Source organism: Balaenoptera borealis (assembly GCF_965194805.1).
Source record: "Balaenoptera borealis genome assembly, chromosome: 15".
NCBI lineage: Eukaryota > Metazoa > Chordata > Mammalia > Artiodactyla > Balaenopteridae > Balaenoptera > Balaenoptera borealis.
In genome coordinates this window covers 89,069,930-89,084,987 of record NC_138871.1, presented here as the reverse complement: position 1 = coordinate 89,084,987, position 15,058 = coordinate 89,069,930, and the positions used below count along the sequence as shown (strand labels likewise).

General features: G+C 38.9%; 1 long non-coding RNA gene across 1 annotated transcript in view; it reads left to right on the top strand.

Annotated features, from left to right (window-relative positions):
- Positions 1–2,786: 2,786 nt before the first annotated feature.
- LOC309611751 overlaps positions 2,787–15,058 on the top strand; it is a 63,282-nt gene continuing 51,010 nt past the window's right edge. The window contains exon 1 of the long non-coding RNA XR_014234714.1: positions 2,787–3,187. This is a non-coding gene — a long non-coding RNA (uncharacterized lncRNA). The remainder of the gene's footprint in view (positions 3,188–15,058) is intronic.

The following is a 15,058-nucleotide window of genomic DNA, read 5'->3' as shown; positions in this document are numbered from 1 at the left end:
AAGTTTTATAGAGCAGGGGTTGGAAAGGAGAATTCATAGTTCCTTTCTGCTACTATGTATAGACTTGGGTCTTAGTCTGGGTCATGAATTTGACTTTTTGGTATGAAATAACTTAGAAAACAATTCATATGCGACACAAAAATTCCTGGGACATTTGAATTGAAGTCAGAGTTTGGTGAAAGAGGAGAAACATGGAGAAGTCTTTAATGATGCTCACCCAGCGATTCTAAAGCTTAGCATCGCGATGCTCAAGGCTTCCAGCTTTAGAACACACCACTGCACGTTTTAATTTTCCCTAGCGCACTAACTTTATTTTTGAGAGCACTAGAGATAAACCGACATAGGGGTTGAATCACCACCCATTATTAATACACTAATTCTGTAAAGAGCTCCCGGCATTTGCGAGTTGCTGGAAATGACAGTGTAGCTAAAGGATTGTTCAGAAAAGCCACATACGTGCACGAGGTCTTTTCTTTTTAGCGCAATTGTGTTTACCAGATAGATGAAGCTCTCTCTCTCCTAAGAGTTTAATTTTTTCTAACTGCTGAGCATCGTGTTTTCAATCTGGTTTTGATATTAATTAACATAATCCTTTAAAAAACATTTAACTATGTGAGCATATTTCTCATTTGAAAATATAGAGGGGGTCTGGGCAAGATGGCGGAAGAGTAAGACGCGGAGATCACCTTCCTTCCCACAGATACAGTAGAAATACATCTACACGTGGAACTGCTCCTACAGAACACCCACTGAACGCTGGCAGAAGACGTCAGACCTCCCAAAAGGCAAGAAACTCCCCACGTACCTGGGTAGAGCAAAAGAAAAAAGAAACAACAGAGACAAAAGAATAGGGACGGGACCTGCACCAGTGGGAGGGAGCCGTGAAGGAGGAAAGATTTCCACGCACTAGGAGCCCCTTCACGGGCGGAGACTGCAGGTGACGGAGGGGGGGAGCTTCGGAGCCACGGAGGAGAGCGCAGCCACAGGGGTGCGGAGGGCAAAGCGGAGAGATTCCCGCACGGAGGCTCGGCGCCGAGCAGCGCTCACCAGCCCGAGAGGCTTGTCTGCTCAGCCGCTGGGGCGGGCGGGGCTGGGAGCTGAGGCTCCGGCTGCGGGCGGATCGCAGGGAGAGGACTGGGGTTGGCGGCGTGAACACAGCCTGAAGGGGCTAGTGCGCCACGGCGAGCCGGGAGGGAGTCCGGGAAAAAGTCTGCAGCTGCCGAAGAGGCAAGAGACTTTGTCTTACCTCTCTGTTTCCTGGTGCGCGAGGAGAGGGGATTCAGAGCGCCGCCTAAACGAGCTCCAGAGACGGGCACGAGCCGCGGCCATCAGCGCGGACCCCAGAGGCGGGCCTGAGACGCTCAGGCTGCTGCTGCCGCTACCAAGAAGCCTGTGTGCGAGCACAGCTCACTCTCCACACCGCCCTCCCGGGAGCCGGTGCAGCCCGCCACTGCCAGGGTCCCGTGATCCGGGGACAACTTCCTGGGAGAACGCATGGCGCGCCTCACGCTGCTGCAACGTCACGACGCCTCTGACGCCGCAGGCTTGCCCCGCCTCCTCCTTACCGCTCCCTCCCCCCGCCTGAGTGAGCCAGAGCCCCCGAAGCAGCTGCTCCTTTAACCCCGTCCTGTCTGGGCGGGGAACAGACGCCCTCAGGCGACCTACACGCAGAGGCGGGTCCAAATCCAAAGCTGAACCCCAGGAGCTGTACGAACAAAGAAGAGAAAGGGAAATATCTCCCAGCAGCCTCAGGGGCAGCGAATTAAAGCTCCACAGTCAACTTGATGTACCTGCATGTGTTGAATACCTGAATAGACAATGAATCATCCCAAATTCAGGAGGTGGACTTTGGGAGCAGGATATATTAATTTTTCCCCTTTTCCTTTTTTTGTGAGTGTATATGTGTATGCTTCTGGGTGAGATTTTGTCTGTATACCTTTGCTTTCACCATTAGTCCTAGGGTTAGGTCCGTCCGTTTGTTTTTTTTTTTTTACTTAAAAAAATTTTTTTTCCTAATAAACGTTTTCTTAATAATTTTTTCCTTATTTTCTATTTTTTTAGAATTTAAAACAATTTTTTAAATAAGTTTTTTCATATTTTTATTTTAAAAAATTAAAAATTTTTTTCTTAATAAATTTTTTCTAATAAATTTTTTTCTTATTTTTTATTATAAAAAATTAATAAATCTATTTTAAAAATAATTTGTTTCTTAATAAATTGATTCTTAATAATTTTTTTCTTATTTTTTATTATAATAGCTTTATTTTATTTTATTTTATCCTCTTTCTTTCTTTCTTTCTATTTTTTTCTCCCTTTTATTCTGAGCCGTGTGTATGAAAGGCTCTTGGTGCTCCAGCCAGGCATCAGGGCTGTGCCTCTGAGGTGGGAGACCCAACTTCAGGACACTGGTCCACAAGAGACCTCCCAGCTCCACGTAATACCAAACGGCGAAAATCTCTCAGAGATCTCCATCTCAACATCAAGACCCAGCTTCACTCAACGACCAGCAAGCTACAGTGCTGGACACCCTATGCCAAACAACTAGCAAGACAGGAACACAGCCCCATCCATTAGCAGACAGGCTGCCTAAAATCATAATAAGGCCACAGACACCCCAAAACACACCAGCAGACGTGGACGGGCCCACCAGAAAGACAAGATCCAACCTCATCCACCAGAACACAGGCACTAGTCCCCTCCACCAGGAAGCCTACACAACCCACTGAACCAACCTTAGCCACTGGGGACAGATACCAAAAACGACAGGAACTACAAACCTGCAGCCTGTGAAAAGGAGACCCCAAACACAGTAAGATAAGCAAAATGAGAAGACAAAAAAACACACAGCAGATGAAGGAGCAGGGTCAAAACACACCAGACCTAACAAATGAAGAGGAAATAGGCAGTCTACCTGAAAAAGAATTCAGAATAATGATAGTAAAGATGATCCAAAATCTTGGAAATAGAATAGACAAAATGCAAGAAACATTTAACAAGGACGTAGAAGAACTAAAGAGGAACCAAGCAACGATGAAAAATACAATAAATGAAATTAAAAATACTCTAGACGGGATCAATAGCAGAATAACTGAGGCAGAAGAATGGATAAGTGACCTGGAAGATAAAATAGTGGAAATAACTACTGCAGAGCAGAATAAAGAAAAAAGAATGAAAAGAACTGAGGACAGTCTCAGAGACCTTTGGGACAACATTAAACGCACCAACATTCGAATTATAGGGGTCCCAGAAGAAGAAGAGAAAAAGAAAGGGACTGAGAAAATATTTGAAGAGATTATAGTTGAAAACTTCCCTAATATGGGAAAGGAAATAGTTAATCAAGTCCTGGAAGCACAGAGAGTCCCATACAGGATAAATCCAAGGAGAAACACACCAAGACACATATTAATCAAACTATCAAAAATTAAATACAAAGAAAACATATTAAAAGCAGCAAGGGAAAAACAACAAATAACACACAAGGGGATCCCCATAAGGTTAACAGCTGATCTTTCAGCAGAAACTCTGCAAGCCAGAAGGGAGTGGCAGGATATACTTAAAGTCATGAAGGAGAAAAACCTACAACCAAGGTTACTCTACCCAGCAAGGATCTCATTCAGATTTGATGGAGAAATTAAAACCTTTACAGACAAGCAAAAGCTGAGAGAGTTCAGCACCACCAAACCAGCTTTACAACAAATGCTAAAGGAACTTCTCTAGACAGGAAACACAAGAGAAGGAAAAGACCTACAATAACAAACCCAAAACAATTAAGAAAATGGTAATAGGAACATACATATCGATAATTAACTTAAATGTAATTGGATTAAATGCTCCAACCAAAAGACATAGACTGGCTGAATGGATACAAAAACAAGACCCATATATATGCTGTCTACAAGAGACCCACTTCAGACCTAGAGACACATACAGACTGAAAGTGAGGGGATGGAAAAAGATATTCCATGCAAATGGAAATCAAAGGAAAGCTGGAGTAGCAATTCTCATATCAGACAAAATAAACTTTAAAATAAAGACTATTACAAGAGACAAAGAAGGACACTATATAATGATCAAGGGATCGATCCAAGAGGAAGGTATAACAATTGTAAATATTTATGCACCCAACATAGGAGCACCTCAATACATAAGGTAAATACTAACAGCCATAAAAGGGGAAATCGACAGTAACACAATCATAGTAGGGGACTTTAACACCCCACTTTCACCAATGGACAGATCATCCAAAATGAAAATAAATAAGGAAACACAAGCTTTAAATGATACATTAAACAAGATGGACTTAATTGATATTTATAGGACATTCCACCCAAAAACAACAGAATACACATTTTTCTCAAGTGCTCATGGAACATTCTCCAGGATAGATCATATCTTGGGTCACAAATCAAGTGTTGGTAAATTTAAGAAAATTGAAATCGTATCAAGTATCTTTTCCGACCACAACGCTATGAGACTAGATATCAATTACAGGAAAAGATCTGTAAAAAATACAAACACATGGAGGCTACACAATACACTACTTAATAACGAAGTGATCACTGAAGAAATCAAAGGGGAAATCAAAAAATACCTAGAAACAAATGACAATGGAGACACAACGACCCAAAACCTATGGGATGCAGCAAAAGCAGTTCTAAGAGGGAATTTTATAGCAATACAAGCCTACCTCAAGAAACAGGAAACATCTCGAATAAACAACCTAACCTTGCACCTAAAGCAATTAGAGAAAGAAGAACAAAAAAACCCCAAAGCTAGCAGAAGGAAAGAAATCATAATGATCAGATCAGAAATAAATGAAAAAGAAATGAAGGAAACAATAGCAAATATCAATGAAACTAAAAGCTGGTTCTTCAAGAAGATAAACAAAATTGATAAACCATTAGCCAGACTCATCAAGAGAAAAAGGGAGAAGACTCAAATCAATAGAATTAGAAATGAAAAAGGAGAAGTAACCACTGACACTGCAGAAATACAAATGATCATGAGAGATTACTACAAGCAACACTATGCCAATAAAATGGACAACCTGGAAGAAAGGGACAGATTCTTAGAAATGCACAACCTGCCAAGACTGAACCAGGAAGAAATAGAAAATATGAACAGACCAATCACAAGCACTGAAATTGAAACTGTGATTAAAAATCTTCCAACAAACAAAAGCCCAGGACCAGATGGCTTCACAGGCGAATTCTATCAAACATTTAGAGAAGAGCTAACACCTATCCTTCTCAAACTCTTCCAAAATATAGCAGATGGAGGAACACTCCCCAACTCATTCTACGAGGCCACCATCACCCTGATACCAAAACCAGACAAAGATGTCACAAAGAAAGAAAACTACGGGCCAATATCACTGATGAACATAGATGCAAAAATCCTTAACAAACTACTAGTGAACAGAATCCAACAGCACATTAAAAGGATTATACACCATGATCAAGTGGGGTTTATTCCAGGAATGCAAGGATTCTTCAATATACGCAAATCAATCAACGTGATACATCACATTAACAAATTGAAGGAGAAAAACCATATGATCATCTCAATAGATGCAGAGAAAGCTTTCGACAAAATTCAACACCCATTTATGATAAAAGCCCTGCAGAAAGTAGGCATAGAGGGAACTTTCCTCAACATAATAAAGGCCATATATGACAAACCCACAGCCAACATTGTCCTCAATGGTGAAAAACTGAAACCATTTCCACTAAGATCAGGAACAAGACAAGCTTGTCCACTCTCACCACTATTATTCAACATAGTTTTGGAAGTGTTAGCCACAGCAATCAGAGAAGAAAAAGAAATAAAAGGAATCCAAATCAGAAAAGAAGAAGTAAAGCTGTCACTGTTTGCAGATGACATGATACTATACATAGAGAATCCTAAAGATGCTACCAGAAAACTACTAGAGCTAATCAATGAATTTGGCAAAGTAGCAGGATACAAAATTAATGCACAGAAATCTCTTGCATTCCTATATACTAATGATGAAAAATCTGAAAGAGAAATTAAGAAAACACTCCCGTTTACCATTGCAACAAAAAGAATAAAATATCTAGGAATAAACCTACCTAAGGAGACGAAAGACCTGTATGCAGAAAATTATAAGACACTGATGAAAGAAATTAAAGACGATACAAATAGATGGAGAGATATACCATGTTCTTGGATTGGAAGAATCAACATTGTGAAAATGACTCTACTACCCAAAGCAATCTACAGATTCAATGCAATCCCTATCAAACTACCACGGGCATTTTTCACAGAACTAGAACAAAAAATTTCACAATTTGTATGGAGACACAAAAGACCGTGAATAGCCAAAGCCATCTTGAGAACGAAAAATGGACCTGGAGGAATCAGGCTCCCTGACTTCAGACTGTATTACAAAGCTACTGTACTCAAGACAGTTTGGTACTGGCACAAAAACAGAAATATAGATCAATGGAACATGATAGAAAGCCCAGAGATAAACCCACGCACATATGGTCACCTTATCTTTGATAAAGGAGGCAAGCATATACAGTGGAGAAAAGACAGCCTCTTCAATAAGTGGTGCTGGGAAAATTGGACAGGTACATGTAAAAGTATGAAATTAGAACACTCCCTGACACCATACACAAAAATAAACTCAAAATGGATTAAAGACCTAAATGTAAGGCCAGACACTATCAAACTCTTAGAGGAAAACATAGGCAGAACACTCTATGACATAAATCACAGCAAGATCCTTTTTGACCCAGCCCCTAGAGAAATGGAAATAAAAACACAAATAAACAAATGGGACCTAAAGAAACTTAAAAGCTTTTGCACAGCAAAGGAAACCATAAACAAGACCAAAGGACAACCCTCAGAATGGGAGAAAATATTTGCAAATGAAGCAACTGACAAAGGATTAATCTCCAAGATTTACAAGCAGCTCATGCAGCTCAATAACAAAAAAACAAACAACCCAATCCAAAAATGGGCAGAAGACCTAAATAGACATTTCTCCAAAGAAGATATACAGATGGCCAACAGACACATGAAAGAATGCTCAACATCATTAATCATTAGAGAAATGCAAATCAAAACTACAATGAGGTATCACCTCACACCGGTCAGAATGGCCATCCTCAAAAAATCTAGAAACAATAAATGCTGGAGAGGGTGTGGAGAAAAGGGAACACTCTTGCACTGTTGGTGGGAATGTAAATTGATACAGCCACTATGGAGAACAGTATGGAGGCTCCTTAAAAAACTAAAAATAGAACTACCATATGACCCAGCAATCCCACTACTGGGTATATACCCTGAGAAAACCATAATTCAAAAAGAGTCATGTACCAAAATGTTCATTGCAGCTCTATTTACAATAGCCAGGACATGGAAGCAACCTAAGTGTCCATCATCAGATGAATGGATAAAGAAGATGTGGCACATATATACAATGGAAAATTACTCAGCCATAAAAAGAAATGAAATGGAGGTATTTGTAATGAGGTGGATGGAGTTAGAGTCTGTCATACAGAGTGAAGTAAGTCAGAAAGAGAAAAACAAATACCGTATGCTAACACATATATATGGAATCTAAGGAAAAAAAAAAAAAGGCCATGAAGAACCTAGTGGCAAGACGGGAATAAAGACACAGACCTACTAGAGAATGGACTTGAGGATATGGGGAGGGGGAGGGGTGAGATATGACAGGGTGAGAGAGTGTCATGGACATATATACACTACCAAATGTAAAATAGATAGCTAGTGGGAAGCAGCCGCATAGCACAGGGAGATCAGCTCGGTGCTTTGTGTCCACCTAGAGGGGTGGGATAGGGAGGGTGGGAGGGAGGGAGATGCAAGAGGGAAGAGATATGGGAACGTATGTGTATGTATAACTGATTCACTTTGTTATAAAGCAGAAACTAACACACCATTGTAAAGCAATTATACTCCAATAAAGATGTTTTAAAAAAAAAGAAAATATAGAACCTGCAGCAATAATTTATTTCTACTAATAGAGTTGAGTCTTCTAGTTGGGTATATATTAAAAAGTTGTTATTTCTAGAAGATTTGTGTGGTATGACTGATTAAAGAGTTCCATCACCAGTGTCAGGGACAGGATTGTATCTTCTTTCTTGTACATTCATGGGTTTAGGGGTCAGTTTGCTGTGTGAACAGCAAATTCACCTCACTATTCACCTAACTGGAATGTGTCCATTTCTTCTAGGGCCAACGAGACCAGATACAACTTGCAAGATGTTGAACACAAGCTCGGCTCAAGAAGTACTAGGCAGAGAAAAAGCAGAAAATTTATTCTTTTGGTTCAGTCCTTTAATTATTTATTTATGCCACATATATAAATATATACATATATATACGTATATATATATCAACCTTAATGTAGAAATAAATGGGGGAAATATTGGGATTCATCAGTTTTTCTTTCAAACATTTATAGGAATTCTGATTTCAATTTCCATATATAAAGTAGTTAATGGAGGCCACATAGATGTTTTCTTAAATGTTCCTTCCTAATTTGAGTTAAATGCCCTTTAAAGGTATTGGCATATGGTAAATACAGTGTCGGATGAGTCCAGTCCCCACGGATGTTGTAATCTTCAGGCTCCTGCAAACAAGCTCTATTACAGCAGTTCTCCGTCAGAAGCATTTGCCTCCTAAGAGATATCAGGCCATATCTGGAGACATTTTTGATTGCCTCCACTAGAGGTAAAGGGGGTGATACTTGTATCTCGTGGGTAGAACCCAAGGATGCTACTAAACTCCCATAATGTACAGGACAGCCCCCCGCAATAAAGAATGAGCCAGTTCAAAACAGTGCTCTACGTACCACATCACAGGTAAATTAGTACATAGCGTTAATACTGTAGACCTGTCCCCACTAGAGTTCAAGCCTAGAGTGTGGTCACATGATAACAGGGATAGAAATATGCTACACTTAATAGGGACAGATGAAATAAAAACTTCCATCTGGCTTCCCTGCTGAGGCCTGCGGAAGTCTTAAAGACTAGATTTACTGTGGCTTGGGCAGGATCTACAAGTGGAGAGTTCCAACTGAGTATTTATTGAACTTGGCATAAGTACTAGTTTTTGTTGGAGGTTTGCATATCATTTTATTAATTCAACTTTTACCATATTCCAATATTTTTGGTTAACATGGGACTTTAGTGGGCCATCTGCTTTTGATGTTGCAGGGTATTTGCTGCCAAAGATTTGGAAAGATTCAAAGAATAAGATGTGCATATTGTCTCAGGAAAATAAATAAAATAATTAAAATGTTGCATTTACTATTGTCCAACTGAATTTTCAAAACTCTCATTTTCAATTTTTTGCTAACAAGCCTTATGAGCATTTAAATAAATCCACACACAGTGCCTTTTGATATGAAGTTTTCTACAGGGTTATGTCGGTGTATGTGTACTCTCCCATACTATATGCATTCTTACGCATCTTACGCATTCCCATACGCATTCTTCCACGTCAAGAAAACTTTCCATTTAATGTGAATTTTAACAATGTGGGGCGTATAGATATTTTTAACTTGCTGAGACAAATCGTGTGCATAGGTGCTCATTACCATTTACTCACATGTGTAAGAGATATCTTGCTGCCTAGAATGTGCTGATTTGGTGAATGAGACTGAGGTGCAATCTAGCACTTGGGAACATGGCATTTCCAAGGAGTTATCTAAAGTTCAAGAATTCCAATATAGTCAGTTCATCTGCTGCTCAAGTATTTCTTCCCCAGGGACGATTGCCATGAACAAATTTCTTAAATAGAACCCCTGGCCTCTCTTTACCTGCCTCACTATGCTTTGTTTCGCTTCATTGCATTTATTACTTCTAACATTTTAGTGTATATGTATTTGCTTATTTTCTGTTATCTGTTTTCCCCACTTGCACATGTGTAACTCACTGAAAGTACATTTATTTCCTATTAGCTGCCGTATCCCCAGAAGCTAGAGAGTGTCTGGCATTTGCTAAAGGCAAAGTAAAAAATGTTTTGAATGAATTCTAGGGTGAAGATTCACAAGATTTTATAGCTATAAACAGTAATAATAATGGTTTAAATGTGTGGACCACTTCCTATGTGCCAGGCACAGTATGTAAATATCTCATTGAATGCCAGTCACAACCCACCAAGGAAGATGATATTACTATCCCCAATTGACAGAAGTAGAAAACCAAAACTCAACCAAGTTTAGTAATTTGCCCACCTAGAAAGGAGGGAAGGTAAGATTTTAATCCAAGATTTTGATTCTGGAACCTGTGAATCTAACCGCTACGCAATACTCCGTCCCTCGTGGATGAGGTTAACCTTCGAGTTAGAACTTCACTATATTTACCAGCATCCTAGAGGTAACACAAAGGTATGTGCTTTACAACAAACACTTAACGGGCAGTGCACAAAGAATTTGTGATATGACAGTCATAATGAATTGGGATTTTATGTATCCTCTCTCCACTTAAAGGCAAATCATTTAGCTCTGGTCACCAAGGAACTCTCAAAGAATCATCCGCCAAAGAAGCACAGAAACGCTGCGTATTGAGTGTGTGTATATTTGGCATCAGAATCAGCAGACATGCTTTTTTCTTTCTGAGTTACAGCCCAACCCTACTGAGTTAGAGGTGCTGCAGGTGAGACCCAGGTGATTCTGACCACACTTGTTAAAACATCGGGCAAGGAAAAATTCTTTTTTTTTTTTTTAACATCTTTATTGGAGTATAATTGCTTTACAATGGTGTGTTAGTTTCTGCTTTATAACAAAGTGAATCAGTTATACATATACATATGTTCCCATATCTATTCCCTCTTGCGTCTCCCTCCCTCCCACCCTCCCTATCCCACCCCTCTAGGTGGACACAAAGCACCGAGCTGATCTCCCTGTGCTATGCGGCTGCCTCCCACTAGCTATCTATTTTACGTTTGGTAGAGTATATATGTCCATGCCAGTCTCTCACTTTGTCACAGCTTACCATTCCCCCTCCCCATATCCTCAAGTCCATTCTCTAGTAGGTCTGTGTCTTTATTCCCATCTTACCACTAGGTTCTTCACGACCTTTTTTTTTTTTTTCTTAGATTCCATATATATGTGTTAGCATACTGTATTTGTTTTTCTCTTTCTGACTTACTTCACTCTGTATGACGGACTCTAACTCCATCCACCTCACTACAAATAACTCCATTTTGTTTTTTTTTATGGCTGAGTAATTTTCCATTGTATATATGTGCCACATCTTCTTTATCCATTCATCCGATAATGGACACCTAGGTTGCTTCCATGTCCTGGCTATTGTAAATAGAGCTGCAATGAACATTTTGGTACATGACTCTTTTTGAATTATGGTTTTCTCAGGGTATATACCCAGTAGTGAGATTGCTGTGTCGTATGGTAGTTCTATTTTTAGTTTTTTAAGGAGAAAGGGAACACTCCTGCACTGTTGGTGGGAATGTAAATTGATACAGCCACTATGGAGAACAGTATGGAGGTTCCTTAAAAAACTAGGAAAAATTCTTGAAATGTCACACCAGTCTTGCTGATGGAGATCCAGCAAATATGTGAATGTTTTATAATTCTATAATAAAATACATTGCATATTCCTTTCCAAGCTACTTTGGCTCAGTGACCAATTTGACAGATACAAACTCTTCTCTCTCTAGAATGTCCTTTATTTGCATTGTTCCTAGAAAGACTGGTGATATCCCAATACTTACCTCTGCCTGTGTTTGTGCTAAGTTAGATAATAGCAGTTCTGCCTGTCTCCCATAGACACAAGACGCAGTTTATGGAAAACAAGATGATTTTAGAAACTGCTGAAGTTAATGCAATTTCTTCAAGCAGGATCAGTCAACTGAAGTTTTTTCTGATGCTCTAATATTTCTAACATGCTACAGATGTAAGGAGATGGATGCTTAGAATTTGGTAGAACATTAATCCATTATTAAATGCTCTTTTAAATATTCAATAATTTATATCAACATTTTAATTGCCACCATCCGCTAATTAATGCACTGTTGCTGTTTGAATTTGGAGGAATATTACTCCCTTGCTGTCTTGTTAGGTCACTTTGGTGCAAAGATTGCCAAGGCCTTGGTTTTGATCTGCTCCATGGTCCCTACGAGTGATCTTCACAACGTGAGTTATTACTTATAATAAAATTTGACAAGGGCATGGCGGGATCGGGGGAACTACCAATGAGATTGGGAAAACCACTTAAGACACACGTTGTGCAATTATTAACTTAATAGGCCTTGAGTCACAGGCATATCTATGGTGACTGCAGTAATACGTGAAGTCAGTATAACAGTATCAAAATGGTTTTTGCATATATTATTGAATTTGATCTTCCCAACTTCTTTATTTGCATCTGTGCTTTTTGGCACTTGACATAAAAGTATTTGAGACTCAGTTGTCTATCATCACACAACTTGTACATGATAGAAACCTACAAGAAATTTGTGTGTATTTGTGTTTAAATGGACACATTGCTGCCCTTGTTTATCTGAAAAATAATAATTTACCAGAACAAATATATACTGATAAAAGTCATTTTTTCTCCTACTTTTCCATTTTTACAGCTTTTGAAAGTGTTCTCTTTTAGTCAGTGTTCCTCTTTATCAATCAGTTTTAATGAGCTATGTCAAAGGAATTAGAACACTGTATAATGGTTTAATTCACAGGGTTTTTTTAGTTAAAAAGTTCATCTTTTTACAATAGCACCTCCACGAGGAAAAAAAAAAAATAGGCCCTATGATTTTACATCACTCTTCTCTGACCCCAAACTATTTTATTTTATAATTATCAACAGCAGACCCAGTTGAGGCTGAGAAAGAAATGTTGGGGGAATTAATTTTTCAGAATTCGCCAACTTTGTCTCTTACCATGGCAATAAACCTTACTAATTTAACCTAGGGGGAGAAAAGACGACGCCATTTAAAGAATAATCTAATTTCCTTGTCTATACCTAAAATAAAAATTGTGATTATAGCAGTGATTCCCAAAGTGGTGTCTGTACCCGAACCCCCAGGGGAGGGCAGGTCCCTGAGAATCTTTCAGGGGCCCTGAGAGGCAGAAACTATTGATAGTTTCACAAAAATACTAAGATGTAGTTTGCCTTTCTAATTTTGTTGGCATTTACCCTAATGTTGTAAAAACAGTAATGGGTAAAACTGCAGGTGCCTTAACTAGAATCAAGCCAGTGACACCAACCTGTACCCCTAGTCATTATATTCTTCACCTCCACACACTGTACAGAAAAAAAATAAAGCCAGTTTCACTTATGAATCCCCTTGATGCAGCATTATTATTACTTTATTAAATCTCAACATTGAGGGTATGTCTTTTTATTAGTCTATCTAATGAAACAGGAAGTATACATTAAGCTTTTCTGTTACATGCTGAAATACAATGGCTGTCTTAGGAAAATCATTCTTGTGACTGAGTTTCAAGTTGATCTGGTCATTTTTTTTTTTTCATGGAACACAATTTTAATTGGAAAGAATGACTGAGAGACAAACGGTAATTATTGAGAGTGAATGTTGGACAAAGGGGTCTTGAAAATGAATAAAGTAAGGCTGCCACTTCAAGGAAAAGAACTGAGAGTATGTGTTGCCTATGATGAACTTGGAACTTCCATTAAAACATTAGACATTTGGATAATTTGTAGCCAAAATAATCCAAAATAATGTAAAGACACATTCAAAATGCAAGAGAGGCCAACGGATTGTGCAAAAAGGCTCATTGGTATGATTTCAGATTCTGCCTTGTAATCAACCTTATTAAAGTATCACTTGTTGAGTTTTGGAATAATATTAAAGAAGATTATCCTCAATTATCTGAAAAGACTATTAAAATACTCTTCTTTTTTCCTCTACATATTTGTGTGGGGCTAGATTTTCTATATATGTTTAAAACAAAACAACATATAAAAACACATTTAATGGGGAAGCAGATAGGAGAATCCACCTGCCTTCAATTAATCCACCTGCCTTCATTTAATCCAGAAATTAATGCAAAAAATAATAATACACATATGTGTGAAGCTGGTAATGATTTTGCAAAACACATGTCCTCTCATTAAAGTGACACAAATATCTATTTCTCTTAATCTCCATGGCATCTCATAATAAACTAAGTTTATCTACTTTAACCAGAACAGAAGAGAGATACACAAGGACACAGGACATAATGTGGGTCAGACAGACAGAAAGGAAACATGTATTTTATTTTACCTACAAGAAATAATGTTTTGTTGTTTTTTTAGTATTGCTTTAGAATTTTTTCACACCTCTCGAGAAAACCAAGCAACCCTGAGCCTTGCTTGCAGTAGAAGATCCCTCTTGGTGATATCTCTGCTTCCTTAGGGAGTTCTACACTGATGCATCTTCCGTCACAAAAACCATAAAGGCAGCAAACTGGTCAAAAACCAGGGGCTTTGCCAGGTGATGCCCAAACCACTTAGGGCTCAAATACAATAGACTCAGCTAGGGCTTGACTTGGTGCTCTCCTGCCTTCATCTCATTTCTCATGTGGAATATGTCGTCAAGGGAGCGCCCTCGTAAATTTAGTGTAGCCTGAAAGGTTGACTTTTCAGGTAAAGAAATGTCCGCAAACGTTTATATCTTTATAAAACAGATAACTCATAAGGACCTGCTGTGTAGCACAGGGAACGCTTCTCAATACTCTGTAATGGCCTATGTGGGGAAAGAATCTAAAAAAGAGTGGATGCATGTATATGTATAACTGACTCACTTTGCTGTACACCTGAAACTAACACAACATTGTAAAGCAACTATATTCTGATATAAATTTTTAGAAAACTTTCTATCTTGACAATATGCTGAGTGTGCTGATGCCATTTCTGATGCCAAGCCCAGGGTCTGAGGAGGCCTTTTCAACCACCGTCCAGATCTCTCAGGAAAGGTGAGTCTTTAGATCACTGGACGCTATTTCAGTGACATTACATGACCTAAGATGTCACTATGTTTAAACCATTGACATCCGGATGCCTTTATGGCAAAGACAAGGTTAATAACTGCTTAG